Source organism: Triticum aestivum, chromosome 6A (assembly GCF_018294505.1).
Source record: "Triticum aestivum cultivar Chinese Spring chromosome 6A, IWGSC CS RefSeq v2.1, whole genome shotgun sequence".
NCBI lineage: Eukaryota > Viridiplantae > Streptophyta > Magnoliopsida > Poales > Poaceae > Triticum > Triticum aestivum.
The window spans coordinates 462,985,560-462,998,936 of record NC_057809.1 but is presented as its reverse complement, the minus strand read 5'-3'; positions in this window follow the sequence as shown (position 1 = coordinate 462,998,936).

Below are 13,377 nucleotides of genomic sequence, written 5' to 3'. Positions count from 1 at the left end.
GTGATACATCTCCAACGTATCTATAATTTTTGATTGTTCCATGCTATTATATTATCCATCTAGGATGTTTTATATGCATTTATATGCTATTTTATATGATTTTTGGGACTAACCTATTAACCTAGAGCCCAATGCTAGTTTATGTTTTTTCCTTGTTTTTGAGTATTGCAGAAACGGAAAACCAAATGGAATCCAATTGACGTGAAATTTGACGGAGATTATTTTTGGACCAGAAGAAGCCCACGGAGTATCGGAGATGGGCCAGAAGAGTCCCGAGGCACCCACGAGGGTGGGTGGCGCGCCCTACCCCCTGGGTGCGCCCCCTACCTTGTGGCCGCCTCGGAGACCCCCATGACTTGTTCCCGACGCCATGTAAGATCCCAAATTTTCAATTTGGAATGTTTTACAAATATTAGCTAAGCATCTATGCATTTTGTTTGAATTGAGTGACATCTGGAATTTTTTCAGAGGCATTTGAGTTGTTGTTTGAGTTGGATTCCACTTGGCAATTGAAAGTTATCCCTTACAAATACTTGAGAAAAAAATAGTATGAGAGGAGCTAACATGACACTCCAAAACTGTCAGAAGAAAATATTGCCAAAAGGTTTGAATTAAAATTTGAATTTTATTTGGAGTTTGCAGAAAATGTTTTCTAGTTTCTGTTTTGCCTCTGGAAAAATATCCACGTTGTAGGATTAATTCCCCTGAGAATTTTGATATATATATATATATATATGTCTTGTATAAAAATATTATAGTTTTCTCTTAGTTTAATTTTTCTCTCTGCCTTATTCAAGAAAAAGAAAGGAAAAGAACCCCCGAGCTGGCCAGGCCAACCGGCCCAGCCAACCACCCAGCGCGGCCCAACAGCGAGCCACAGTCGCAGCCCAGCCGCGCCCGCACCCGAAACCCCTCGCGACCGGTTGCCCGACCAGACCCTTCCCTCTCTCTCTCGCTGATCGCGGGGCCCGCCCTCATCTCTAACCCTTCGCCCACGGCATGCCGCACCAGAGCGCGACCACCACTGCCCGTTGCCGCGATATTCTTGGGATCACGATCCCGCGTTGCCCCCTCGCCCACGATCATGCCCTATATAATGCCCGGCCCCTCCTCTTTCGAATCCCCTAAAACCCTAGCCCAAAACCCACCACAGCTCGCGCCCTCCTCCTTTGGATCTCTCCGCTGCCGCCTCAGTTCATCGCCGCCTCCACCGCTGGTGAGCAACAACATGACTCCGTCTTCCACCTTTGAGCTTCCCCCGATGTTGCGCATCATTTTGACATGGTCTGCCTCCCTCTTACCCACAGCAGCGATGACCCCGAGCTCAACCGCCGCTCACCGGAGCAGCAGCTCACCAGGGAGCCGTCGTCATCGCCCCGGTCGTTTCCCTCGTTCCCGAGCGACCCCGACATCACCACCGCCTCCGCCTCGCTCCGCAGCATCCGCCTGACATCTTTGCCACCTTCGACGATCGTCGGAGACCCCGCCCCGCTCGACGCCGACCTTCGCCACCCTCTGTCGTTGTCGACCACCGCCGCAGTAAACCACCACCTCCCCTCGCCGTTCGATTTGAAAACTAGGGTCTAGATTAGATCCCGAAGGGGTATGGTTTTATTTCATATAGATCAGTTTTAGTTTAGGTTTAGATCGGTTTATTTAGTTGCGGTTTAGTTAGACCGGCCGATCGGTTTATTTCTGTTAGCCCATGGACGCAGTGGTCTATTAATCGCTTGTGCGTTAGATAGTTTTAGAGCGCTCACTGTTTCGGCTCGTTAGCGCCCTAGTGGTTTTAGTTTTATTCTTTGTTTCTGTTTTTAACAGAATAGTTCTGTTCTTGTAAAATCTGTATCTTTTAGGTTATTTATTATTTTTAGTTGATTCATTTTTTGTTAGTTTACAAATTTCCTATAGTTTCTGTAGAAAATAGTTTTGGTCATGTTTAAGTTAATAAAAATAGTTTTATATTAGTTTTAGTCAGATTAGTATTTCTGCTATAAATTGAGCTAGGATTATTATTTTTAGGTGATTCTTTTTGCCACTAATTTGTTTTGACCTAGCCTAGCAGTAGGAACTTGTTGGGGGTATTTGTAGATTGTATTAAATTAGTTTTAGTCGAAATCAAGCTTTTCTAGTTTTATTTAGCTTGCTGCTGCTTCCTGCTGTTCTAGTTATTATAGAATTTTAATTTACCCCTGCTATATTTTATTTTAGATTAGTTTCTGTAGTTACAGAGGGTGAACATTTATTTGTAGCAAAATAAAAAAAATATTTTATTTTCTTATTAGTTTTGTTTTAGGTATAACAGGAGTTCTATAATAGATATTGATGTGATTCCTTTTGCATCTAGTTTATATGCTGTTTTACTTTATGTTAGTTAGCAAAACCCTTGTTCTAGTTCTGTTAAGAAGAGTGTTAGTAGGATAAAACTATTTCTTTGTTGTTGCTTGAAGTGATGAAAACCTTGAGCTTGTTTTCCTCGAGTTTTCTTTGGTTTTGGTTTGAGTGCTTGTGTGTTTTCCTTTAGCTTGTTGTTATGTTATTTAGTGGAATACTTATTTGTGCTATTGTTTGACTCGATAGAATTTCCGGAGTGCGAAGCTTGCTATCTCGAGTCACTAGCATTTGAAGACCGTCAGCCAGGCAAGTCATTTGATCATGTTTTACAATACCTATGATTTTGTTGCATTAGAATTATTCCTCCCCACCATGCATGAAGTAGGAGAATTTTAAGTTATGTCTTGAGTAGTATCATGAGGTAGGATGAACCCAATTCCCCTTGCTACTATTGCCCGGGACGATGTAGTTTATCTTGCTATGCTTGTAGACGGGGTTGGTTGAGAGATTCATAAGGGAGATGTGAGAGTCAAGATGATGACAACCCCATGACTTCAAGCTCAAGATGGACTTCAAATTCACTACTGGGTGGAGGACGGTTGACGGGCACCCTGGAGGAACCAGCGGATGGCCAGGATGCATGGAGAAGCGCCATGACATCTTGCGGAAAGCTTCACCCAGCCACGAAGAGACGGATGGATACCCCTTGACCGGAAGCTTACCTGTGCAGCCGCAAGCCATTATGGGCTCTGGCTGGGTTGACTTTAGGCATGACTCTAGACGGACGGTGCCAGCAGATGTAGAAGAACGGTAGGACATGGATGGGTACCGGCAGTGCTCAGAGAAACTCTATGGAAGACCCTGTTTCGTTCATCTCGTATTCAAACACCAGGCAATGCAAGGACATAAAGGAGGGAACTATTCTTGCGGGTAAAGTGCACATGACTCTGCAGAGTAACAATCTAATCGATTAGCCGTGTCCCCGGTTACAGACAAATGAGCCTCTGGAAACGGAGTATTTCGGAAATCTTAACACCGAACTAATAAATTAATTGAGGGGTTAATTAATAATTGGGAATGAGACATTGGTTGGCGGAACCATCTCAATAACTACCCACATTTTGTAGTAATTGTAAGCAAGTCCTTTGTTGTAGGGAAAATTTGGCTTTTTCACAAAAACATAAAACTTAGAGCCCCACAGCCAAATTGCATATAGTGTTAGCATTATTTTTGTTGTTCTCTCTATGACTTGCCGGCATATTCTAAATGCTGACCTACACGGCTACAATGTCTCATGTTGTAGAGGAATTTTCCGACCAGGAGTGAGGCTACGATCTACGCTTGGTGATTGCCCTATGGAGTCAGATGGACTCGCTATTCGTCTATGCTTCCGTAGCTTTATTTAGTTTATTTCTCATGAGTTGGCCTTCGGCCGAATTTATTATGATGTAATAAAGACTCGATATGAGAATCGTGTAATAAATTCAGGTGTGATTGAACTTTGAATCTTTTCATCAATGTACTGTGTGTGCCAGCATGATCTTGGGATGGTACAAGTACACAGAGACTTGACCAATTTTGGGTCGGGTCGTTACAGAGATGGTATTCAGAGCACACGCTAACCGTAGTACGTAACCCCTAGGATCGGAAAGCCATAGGAAGAAACTATTGTATTTTATGTCCTTATCATTCTGTAATACTCCCCTGTTCATTTCTAACTTCTCTCCGATTTCAACATTCTAGATGGCCGTCAAGTTCATCCCAGTTCTGCTCCCGGAGTTCTGCCAGCCAGATGAGACAATGCTTTTCGGCAGGAGGCTGGTCCAGATCACCAAGGAATTGAAGATTGCTCTGCCGTCTATCACCGGGACCCCTATCATGGCATTTCTAGAAGACCGTCATTATAGGATTAAGGTGCACATACCAGGGAGGACTTTCGGAAGTCTCTCGGCGCCCGTTGACTTCAGGTTCACTGCTCCCACTTGGATCCTTGGGAGAGACATAGCAGTTCATAGTGCACTTGGACGCATCCAGGAGGAATACAGGACCGAGCTTGTTGGATCAGACCACACCATGATTTCTCGCAGGACTGCAGATGGAGAGATCATCCGCACCATAGATGACGACTCCGTTCACTCATATGTCCAAGACTTGAAGGCTCACATCAGGGCTCTAGAGATTTAGATGCACAGGAGCTTGAAGACGGTCCAAAAGTTGCATCTTCGTGAAATTGAACTAGAGGATGCAGCATGTGAATCCCACTATGAGCATGAGGATGAAGTCAAGGATTTTATGGATAGACTTGAGGAACGGAAGAAATATACTGCCATACTGGAGGAGAAGATGGATCTGGGAGAAGACCTTTTCCCAAGTGGAGATGATGGACCTCTCATGAGCAATGACCAGGATTATGAAGAGAGCTCCACCGAAGGAAGCCGCAAGAGGAGGCGCCGCACCAGAGGACGACGCACCAGAGGACACAAGGATAATTGATGAAGACATTTAGTCGACCGCCATGTTATTTTATTTTCGTCGATCAGTTAGGCCGTTATTTTCGATTAGTCGTGACATTTTGTAATCCAAGATTGAACCTTGTTTGAGATGGATGAATAAATGATTGGTGTGATTATGTTTGTGCATTCATTTGGGTAGTGCTATTTTCTCATTAGACCCTTGTTCTATTCTAATTTCTCATCCACTCCATAACACCAGATGCCTTTGAGACGTGACCCCGGGTTCACTTTCCCGCCGGAGCTCACCCAGCTGATCCAACAGCAGAATGCCTTAATGCAAATGCTCATCCAAAACCGAGGCAACAACAACAACAACAATCCACCGCCACCACCCCCTGTCGATAACCTGACCCGGTTCCTAAGGCTGAATCCGCCGGTGTTCTCTAGTAGCACCGAGCCGATTGTAACCGATGATTGGCTCCGCAAGATCGGAAGGGATCTAACAACTGCTGGATGCACAGATGCTGAGAAGGTGCGTTTTGCCGCACATCAACTGAATGGACCTGCAGCCTCTTGGTGGGAGAACTACACCGCCACTTATCCGATCGCCACCATGACATGGGATCAATTCCAGCGGGCCTTCCGCACCGCTCATGTCTCAGCTGGAGCCATGAGTCTGAAGAAGCGTGAGTTCCGCAACTTACGCTAGGGGAACCGTACTGTAGGGCAGTATGTGGATGAGTTTAGCAAATTATCTCGCTATGCCCCAGATGATGTGGCCACAGATGCCGCAAAACAGGAGAAGTTTCTTGAAGGACTCAATGATGAGCTGGGAATGCAGCTAATGGTGGCTACCTTCAACAACTACCAGGAGCTGGTAGACAAGGCCACTATACTTGAAGGCAAGCAGCAGCAGATTGAAAGCTGCAAGCGGAAATATGGCCAGGGAAAGTACAACTCCGGAGCTCAGCAGAAGCCCCGCTATGCCCCATACTCGGGAGGACATACCCATCACAATCATGGAGGACATAACCATGGAGGGAATGGGAACAATCACAACCATGACAACAACCCCAAGTCAGGCAATGGAGGCAACGACAACCCGCACCATCCTGCTCCGACTCAGAAGGATCTGAGTCATATCACCTATTTCAAGTGCCAGAAGATAGGATACTATGCCACCAATTGTCCGGAGGCCAAGCAGAGGAATGGAAACGGCAACGGCAATGGAAGCTCAGCAAAGAAGCCCAACCCTTTTCCTCGTGCTCAGGTGAATCACATTGACGTGGAGGACGTCTATGATCAGCCAGACACTATGGTTGGTAAGTTTTTATTAAATTCACGTCCAGTATTGGTACTCTTTGATTCCGGTGCAACACATTCATTCATATCAAGGGTAGTTGTGGAAAAGTATGGGTTGCCCACTAGGAACCTTAGAACCCCGCTCCAAGTCACTTCCCCAGGAGGAGAGATGTTGGAAGGCTTAGGCTATCATTCAACCCTTAGCATCGGAAATCATGATTTTCCCGTAGACCTCATAGTTTTAGAATCCCAGGGATTGGACATGATCCTAGGCATGGGCTAGTTGACGAAGTTTGAAGGGAACATCGACTGTGCCCGCAAGACGATTTTGCTCACCACCCCGGAGCAGAAGAGGATCAAGTATGTATCCAGACGCACACCGATAAAGAAGAAGGTGAATTCCCTCACGGGAGTGGTTCAGGAGGAAGTGCTTGTAGTACAAGATTTTCCGGATGTATTTCCGGAGGAATTACCAGGAATGCCACCGGATAGAGAAATAGAATTTTTGATCGAGTTATTACCTGGCACAGCCCCAATATCCAAGAGACCTTATCAGATGCCCCCGAATGATTTGGAAGAGATCAACCAGCAGATCAAGGAATTATTGGAGAAAGGATATATTCGCCCAAGTTCGTCACCTTGGGGAGCCCCGGTTCTTTTGGTAGAGAAGAAGGATGGAACCCTGAGAATGGTTGTAGATTATCATTCATTGAATGACGTGACCATCAAGAATAAGTACCATCTACCGATGATTAATGATTTATTTGATCAGTTAGTCGGAGCCAAAGTATTTTCCAAGATCGATCTTCGATCAGGGTATCATCGGCTGAAGATTCGTGAACAGGATATACCCAAAACAGCTTTCACCACCAGGTATGGTTTATATGAGTATACCGTCATGTCATTCGGATTGACTAATGCCCCTGCGTATTTCATGAGCATTATGAACAAGGTATTTATGGAATATCTGGACAAGTTTGTCGTGGTGTTCATCGATGACATATTGGTTTTCTCCAAGAGCGAGGAAGAGCACAAGGAACATCTGCGTCTAGTCCTAGAGAAACTCCGAGAACATCAGTTATATGCCAAGTTCAGCAAATGTGAATTTTGGTTGAAGGAAGTCGGATTCCTTGGACATGTTATTTCAGGAGAAGGAATAGCAGTCGACCCCACCAAGGTTGAATCGGTCACCAACTGGCAATCCCCCACCTCAGTCAAGGAGATCCACAGTTTTCTCAGACTTGCAGGATATTATCGGAGATTTATTGAGAATTTCTCCAAGATTGCTAAACCCATGGCCGAGTTGTTGAAGAAGGAAACCAAGTACATTTGGACCGAGGATTGTGAAGCCAGTTTTTAGGAATTGAAGAAACGTCTGGTTACAGCCCCAATACTCATTTTGCCGGACACACACAAGGATTACCAGGTGTATTGTGACGCTTCTCGTCAAGGACTCGGAGGAGTGCTCATGCAGGAAGGAAAAGTTGTAGCTTATACCTCCAGACAGCTACGACCTCACGAGATGAATTATGCCACACACGATTCGGAGTTAGCAGCCGTAGTGCACGCACTCAAGACATGGAGACATTTCCTTGTCCGAAATAGTTGTGATGTTTACACGGATCATAAGAGCTTGAAGTACATTTTCATGCAGAAGGAGTTGAACCTCAGACAAAGGAGATGGCTTGAATTGATCAAGGACTATGATATGAGATTGCATTATCACCCAGGGAAAGCAAATGTTGTAGCAGATGCGTTGATCCATAAAAGCCATATGAACACCCTCATAGCTAGAGGATTACCTCAGAAATTAGCCGACGATCTCAGAGATCTCCGATTGGAGATAGTACCAAGAGGATTTGTCGCCACCTTGGATATTTAGTCCACTCTGACCAAAAGAATCCGTGAAGCGCAGAAGATGGACAAGGAAATTGCTGAGATAAAGGAAAAGATGAGTAACGGAAAGGCTAAAGGTTTTCGTGAGGATGAACACGGAACTTTATGGTCTGAGGATCGTATCTATGTGCCTAATGACCCAGAGGTCCGGAAGTTAATTCTTCAGGAGGCCCATGATTCACCGTACTTGATTCAGCCAGGCAACACCAAGATGTATCTGGACTTGAAGGAAAGTTTCTAGTGTACAGGTATTAAGAAGGATATTGCAGAGTACGTAGCAGTATGCGATGTTTGTCAGTGAGTAAAGGCGGAACATCAAAAGCCGACAGGGTTACTTCAACCACTGCCAATTCCCAAGTGGAAATGGGAAAAAGTTGGAATGGATTTTATCACATGATTACCCAGGACCCATTCAGGTTATGATTCTATCTGGGTAGTAGTTGATCGCTTGACCAAGGTAGCTCATTTCATTCCCGTAAAGACTACATATACCAGCGCTAAGTTAGCCAAGATATACATGACCAGGATCGTATGTCTGCATGGAGTTCCGAGGAGTATCGTGTCAGATAGAGGAACACAATTTACCTCAAAGTTTTGGAATCATTTGCATGAAACCTTGGGTACGAGGCTAGAGTTCAGTACAACTTTTCATCCGCAGACAGATGGACAGACCGAGAGAGTCAACCAGATTCTGGAGGACATGTTGAGAGCTTGTGCGCTAGACTATGGGTCTAGCTGGGATGACAATTTGCCATACACAGAGTTCTCGTACAACAAATGCTATCAGACCTGTCTGAAGATGGCCCCTTTCGAAGCTCTATACGGAAGGAGGTGTAGAACACCATTACTGTGGGATGGTGTTGGAGACCGAAAACTTTTTGGTCCCGATCTTATCAGAGACTCCGAAGAGAAAGTCAAGCTGATTCGAGATAGACTCAAGATAGCCCAGTCAAGACAGAAGAGTTATGCCGACAGTAAACGCAAGGAGATAACGTATGAAGTTGGAGAACGAGCATATCTTCGTGTGTCCCCACTTCATGGAATCAAGAGATTTGGGGTTAAAGGAAAATTAGCACCCAGGTTCATTGGCCCCTAAAAAAATCCTCGAACGCAGAGGAGAAGTTGCGTATATGCTAGAATTGCCAGAAGGATTGTCAGGAGTTCACGATGTCTTTCACGTATCCCAGCTGAAGAAATGCCATGCCGAGATGGCCGATATTCCTTTGAGAGACACAGTGCCACTAGAAGCCATACAGCTAGATAGTAATCTGACTTATGAGGAGAAACCCGTCAGAATTCTCGAGACTGCAAACAGAGTTACCCGCAACAAGATCATCAAGTTTTGCAAGGTTCTGTGGAGCCACCACTCCGAGGAAGAAGCCACCTGGGAGCGAGTAGAAGATCTCTGCCGGGACCACTCGCACCTATTTACTAGCCAACCCGAATCTCGAGGGCGAGATTCATCTTAAGGTGGGTAGGTTTGTAACATCCCAAATTTTCAATTTGGAATGTTTTACAAATATTAGCTAAGCATCTATGCATTTTGTTTGAATTGAGTGACATCTGGAATTTTTTCAGAGGCATTTGAGTTGTTGTTTAAGTTGGATTCAACTTGGCAATTGAAAGTTATCCTTGACAAATACTTGAGGAAAAAAAAGTATGAGAGGAGCTAACATGACACTCCAAAAATGTCAGAAGAAAATATTGCCAAAAGGTTTGAATTAAAATTTGAATTTTATTTGGAGTTTGCAGAAAATGTTTTTTTAGTTTCTGTTTTGCCTTTGGAAAAATGTCCACGTTGTAGGATTAATTCCCCTGAGAATTTTGATATATATATATATGTCTTATATAAAAATATTATAGTTTTCTCTTAGTTCAGTTTTTCTCTCTGCCTTATTCAAAAAAAAGAAAGGAAAAGAACCCCCGAGCTGGCCAGGCCAACCGGCCCAGCCAGCCACCCGGCGCGGCCCAATAGCGAGCCACAGCCACAGCCGAGCCGCGCCCGCACCCGAATCCCCTCGCGACCGGTCGCCCGATCGGACCCTTCCCTCTCTCTCTCACTGACCGCGGGGGCCCGCCCTCATCTCTAATCCCTCGCCCACGGCATACCGCACCAGAGCGCGACCACCACCGCCCGTCGCCGCGATCTTCTCAGGATCGCGATCCCACGTTGCCCACTCGCCCACGATCATGCCCTATATAAAGCCCGGCCCCTCCTCTTCCGAATCCCCCTAAAACCCTAGCCCAAAACCCACCGCAGCTCGCGCCCTCCTCCTTTGGATCTCGCCGCAGCCGCCTCAGTTCATTGCCGCCTCCACCGCCGGTGAGCAACAACACGACTCCCTCTTCCACCTTTGAGCTTCCCCCGAGGTTGCGCATTGTTTTGACATGGTCTGCCTCCCTCTTACCCACAGCACTGATGACCCCGAGCTCGACCGCCGCTCATCGGAGCAGCAGCTCACCAGGGAGCCGTCGTCATTGCCCCGGTCGTTTCCGTCGTTCCAGAGCGACCCCGACATCACCACCACCTCCGCCTCGCTCCACCGCATCCGCCTGACATCTTTGCCACCTTCGCCGATCGCCGAAGACCCCGCCCCGCTCGACCCCGACCTCCGCCACCCTCTGTCGCCATCGACCACTGCCGCAGTAAGCCGCCACCTCCCTCGCCGTTCGATTTGAAACCTAGGGTCTAGATTAGATCCTGAAGGGGTATGGTTTTATTTCATATAGATCAGTTTTAGTTTAGGTTTAGATCAGTATATTTAGTTGCGGTTTAGTTAGACCGGCCGATCGGTTTATTTCTGTTAGCCCATGGATGCAGTGGTCTATTAATCGCTCGCGTGTTAGATAGTTTTAGAGTGCTCACTGTTTCGGCCCGTCAGCGCCCTAGTGGTTTTAGTTTTATTCTTTGTTTCTGTTTTTAACAGAATAGTTCTGTTCTTGTAAAATATGTATCTTTTAGGTTATTTATTATTTTTAGTTGATTCTTTTTTTGTTAGTTTACAAATTTCCTATAGTTTCTGTAGAAAATAGTTTCGGCCATGTTTAAGTTTATAAAAATAGTTTTGTATTAGTTTTAGTCAGATTAGTATTTCTGCTATAAATTGAGCTAGGATTATTATTTTTAGGTGATTCTTTTTGCCACTGCTTAGTTTTGACCTAGCCTAGTAGTAGGAACTTGTTGGGGGTATTTGTAGATTGTATTAAAATTAGTTTTAGTCGCAATCAAGCTTTTCTAGTTTTATTTAGCTTGCTGCTGCTTCCTGAAGTTCTAGTTATTATAGAATTTTAATTTACCCCTGCTATATTTTATTTTAGATTAGTTTCTGTAGTTACAGAGGGTGAACATTTATTTGTAGCAAAATAAAAAAATATTTTATTTTCTTATTAGTTTTGTTTTAGGTATAACAGGAGTTCTATAATAGATATTGATGTGATTCCTTTTGCATCTAGTTTATATGCTGTTTTACTTTATGTTAGTTAGCAAAACCCTTGTTCTAGTTCTGTTAAGAAGAGTGTTAGTAGGATAAAACTATTTCTTTGTTGTTGCTTGAAGTGATGAAAACCTTGAGTTTGTTTTCCTCGAGTTTTCTTTGGTTTTGGTTTGAGTGCTTGTGTGTTTTCCTTTAGCTTGTTGTTATGTTATTTAGTGGAATACTTATTTGTGCTATTGTTTGACTCGATAGAATTTCCGGAGTGCGAAGCTTGCTATCTCGAGTCACTAGCGTTAGAAGACCGTCAGCCAGGCAAGTCATTTGATCATGTTTTACAATACCTATGATTTTGTTGCATTAGAATTATTCCTCCCCACCATGCATGAAGTAGGAGAATTTTAAGTTATGTCTTGAGTAGTATCATGAGGTAGGATGAACCCAATTCCCCTTGCTACTATTGCCCGAGACGATGTAGTTTATCTTGCTATGCTCGTAGACGGGGTTGGTTGAGAGATTCATAAGGGAGATGTGAGAGTCAAGATGATGACAACCCCATGACTTCAAGCTCAAGATGGACTTCAAATTCACTACTGGGTGGAGGACGGTTGACGGGCACCCTGGAGGAACCAGCGGATGGCCGGGATGCATGGAGAAGCGCCATGACATCTTGCAGAAAGCTTCACCCAGCCACGAAGAGACGGATGGATACCTGTCGGTGTCAAAATCGGTGGATCTCGGGTAGGGGGTCCCGAACTATGCGTCTAAGGCGGATGGTAACAGGAGGCAGGGAACACGATGTTTTACCCAGGTTCGGGCCCTCTTGATGGAGGTAAAACCCTACATCCTGCTTGATTTATTCTTGATGATATGAGTATTACAAGAGTTGATCTACCACGAGATCGGAGAGGCTAAACCCTAGAAGCTAGCCTATGGTATGATTGTATGTTGTCCTACGGACTAAAACCCTCCGGTTTATATAGACACTGGAGAGGGTTAGGGTTACACAAGGTCGGTTACAAAGGAGGAGATATCCATATCCATACTGTCTAGCTTGCCTTCCACGCCAAGTAGAGTCCTATCCGGACACGGGACGAAGTCTGCAATCTTGTATTTTCATAGTCCAACAGTCCGGCCAAAGGATATAGCCTGGCTGTCCGGAGACCCCCTAATCCAGGACTCCCTCAGTATCCCCTGAACCAGGCTTCAATGACGATGAGTCCGGCGCGCAGTGTTGTCTTCGGCATTGCAAGGCGGGTTCCTGCTCCGAACACATCACAGAAGAGTTTGAATACCAGGATAGTCTCCGACCCTGCAAAATAAATTCCACATACCACCGTAGAGTGAATAATATTTCCAAAAATCTTAATCTGCTGACACGCTTTGGCAACATGACATCAGGCCATGGCTCGGTGATTATTTGAACCGTTTTTCTTCAACCAGCTCCACACATAACGCGAGGCGGTTTCTTGACACGTCTTGTCAAAGCAGAGATCGTGTTCCCCTAATTACGGGATTCTCATTAATACGGTCGTGGGTAACCCAACCATGCCTAGGACTCCTAGATTTTAGGCAAGTCCCGAATGGCCACTAGGAGGACGCTTGATATTCACCCTCTTTATAAAGGGACAGGGCTTTTACTTTTTTCCCTCTCGTGCTCAATCGAATCCTTCCCCCGCCTCGAGTTCTAACACCCAAAGCCCAGGTCAGGTGCTTCGGACCTTCAATCATGTCCGGATCTAGCCTTCAAGGCTAGTGGATGCCCTACTCCGTTACGAAAGAGGATATCAAGAAGTTGGGGGAGGCCAGATACCTGACCGCCGAGGTTTCGCATTGGCTGCCTGCCCGAGGGCAGGTCGTCCCTACTCCCGAACCCAACGAGAACGTTGTGTTCATCTCCCACTTCCTCCGAGGTCTAGGCCTCACTCTGGATCCCTTCGTTAGGGGTTTGATGTTCTATT